The following is a 2,862-nucleotide window of genomic DNA, read 5'->3' as shown; positions in this document are numbered from 1 at the left end:
CTCTCTCCAGGTGGTGGGATTGGGGCACCTCTCTCCAGGTGGTGGGGGCTGGGACAGCTTGTCCAGATAGTGGACCCCAGGACACCTCTCTCCAGATGGTGGCAATGCTTTGCTGTAGGTCAGTGCAGGGGTCAACTTGGAAGCTCGACACAGTTCAAGCTCCATTGCATCTCTGAGCCACGTGGTCTAAGTGGCAGAGCAGCCCCTGTGGTCCTTGGCCACTAGCAGGCCTCCTTTTGTTTCAGGTTAAGGAGTTGGAGCAGCACCCCCGAATGAGGCAAAGGTTGCCTCTCAGATAACATGGGACTTAGAGTACTAGGCATCGTGTCTGTTTCTTCGTGGTAGAAGGGACTGCAGGTAGCCACTGGGCTTGTGCTTGGGACGGGAAGGACTGCTGGGTCCCTGGAAGTGTGGGGGGCGCCAGTCCCAGGTGTTTGGCTTGCAGATGTTCTAGGGAGGGGTTGGGGGCAGGGGCTACTTTCTGCTCAGCCAGTCCAGCTCACATGATGCCACCCACGAACGGGCAGTGATGTCCCTGCAAGGGAGGGTGATGTGGGTCCCGTCACCAGAGGATGACTCTGAGCGGGGAGCCGACGTCCCTGGAGGGAAGGAAGAGAAGGTGAGTTGTTGACCTTGCCGTTGAAAGCAGAGTCTTCGATGGTCTTCACTCTCGGGCGTGGAGACAAAGTCTTTCCCTATGAATCGCTGCCCACGAGGCCGCCAGGGACATGTGGATTTGCTGCTCATTGAAACCACGTCAGGAGCAGAAGTTACAGTGTCACTATCTGGTTATTCTTACAGTAATTCCCTGTCCTGCAGAATCCACCTGCCTTCTGCACAGGCCAGATCAGGGAGGGAAACGGGGCTGTGTGGAATCGCCGATGGAAGCACTAATCTCTGTCATTCCCCAGGGAGGCAGGACCGATTTTGACTGTTTTCCTGGGTAGAGGCAGCTCTGTGGCCTCCGTCTGGCCTTTTCCAACATGAGAGCCCTCACCCCATGGTTCAGGGGACCAGTGTGGGATTCTGAGAAGGTCTGTGCCATGGTGCATTCCAGAGCCAGGGAGTAGCCACAGCGGGACTCCGGGTCACTGGCCTCACCGAGAGACACACCTGAGCTGAAGCTCCACGTCTCCTGACTTCCACAGCCCCTGCTCTTCCCGGCAGACCACGGTGGTCAGCAGCAGGGCACAGCCACTCCCAAAAAGCCTGGCTGGCTGTGTCTCTGCCTCTCTGTCTCCTGGTCCGTCTCCCTCTGGGGACTGGTTCAGAATGGAAATGGCGGGGTGGCCACAGCCCTGCTGTGAGGGTCCCAGGCGTCTCCTTGTGGGCTGAACAAACGCACAGGTTGAAGCCCTAAGCCTGTGTGATGGCGTTTGGGGGTGGCACCTGGGAGGTCTGATGAAGTCTTGAGGGTGGGGCCTCCAGGAAGGGGTCGCTGCCCTTATCATAGGGGAGCCCAGAGCTCATGGACCCTCTCCCCTCAATTCTCTCCCCCAGCCCCCCTTTTTCTCTCCCCATCTGTCTCTCTCTCTCTCTGTCTCTCCCCCGTCTCTCTCTCCCATCTCTCTGTCTCCCCCTCTATCTGTGTCTCTCTCCATCTCTCTCCCACCCCCCACATGCGCACCCAAGGAGAGGCCGCCACACGGGGAGATGGAGCCCACGTGGGGCAGCGCCCTCCTAACCTGACCGTGCGGGCTCCCCAATCTCAGGCTTCCCACAGCCAGAAAGGCGTGAAGATTCGTTCCTGTTCTGCGGTATTTTGTGACGGCAGACTGAGCTGATTGACACAGGCCTAGATGTTTTCGATGACACACATCAGGGGAGGCTTCAGCGGGCAGCCCCCAGCCTGGGGCACCGGACAGATGAGCAGCTCCGGGTTTCTGTGGTGGAGCCAGGCTGACCCTGCGTGGCCGAACTGCCCGTTTCTGTGGCCACACCCGCCTGTCTGTAGACATGAGGTGCCACCCCCAACCCTGCCATGCTGGGGGCCGGCGGAGACCCCGTTTCCAGGGCCCACTGCTACACCCTGGACCCCTCATGTGTGCCTTTCACCATAGGGAGGAGCGGGCATGACAACATGTCAGTTTCTCATTTTAAGAGACGAATGGACCTTATTTTTGGAGGGCTTGAGAGTCACAGAAGTGAGAGAGCTTCCCCGCCCCCAGCCCCACCGACAGCTGCCCTCTGCGTTCTCACCTTAGTCTGGTATAGTTGTTATAAGTAATGAACCAATGTTGACACATTGTTAACTAAGTCAAGTCACACTCTGCTCAGATTTGCTCACATGCTTTCCCTGACGTCCCTTCCGTGTCTGGACCACGTTCCTTGGTGCCCGGGTGGGTCCGCCGGCCCCCAGCCCCTTCCACACGGCGCTCTGGAAGGACAGGGAGGGCCCGGGAGGGACTCTGCCTCTGCTGAGGGGCGGTGTCTATGCCATTGATTTAAATTCCTCTCCCCCATTTACGAATGTATGTTGTCACTTACTTGCATCACTGTGGACACGTAGCTATTTACGGCACGCTTGGTTGGGACGCAGAATTCATTAGTCCTGTCGCTCACACACCAGGAGTTCACTCAGTTGGACCCTGGGTCCACGGGCATATTTACATCGTGCACGTATGTGTGCGTGCGTGTGTGTGGTGTGTATGTGTGGCGGTTGGTGTATCTGTGTTTGGTGTGTGTGTCCATGTGGATGTGTATTTGTGTGCATGTGTACACATGTGTGCAGGTGCATGTATTTGTGTATGTGGTGTGTGCATATGTGTTTAGTTTATGTGTGTATGTGCGTATGTGTATGTGATGTGTGTATGCTGTGTGTGTATGTGTGTGTGGTGTGTGTAGGGGAGTGTGTGGATGTGT

Source organism: Sapajus apella, unplaced genomic scaffold, assembly GCF_009761245.1.
Source record: "Sapajus apella isolate SASKATOON/1434 unplaced genomic scaffold, GSC_monkey_1.0 scaffold234, whole genome shotgun sequence".
Classification (NCBI taxonomy): Eukaryota; Metazoa; Chordata; class Mammalia; order Primates; family Cebidae; genus Sapajus; species Sapajus apella.
This window is presented reverse-complemented; position numbering follows the sequence as displayed.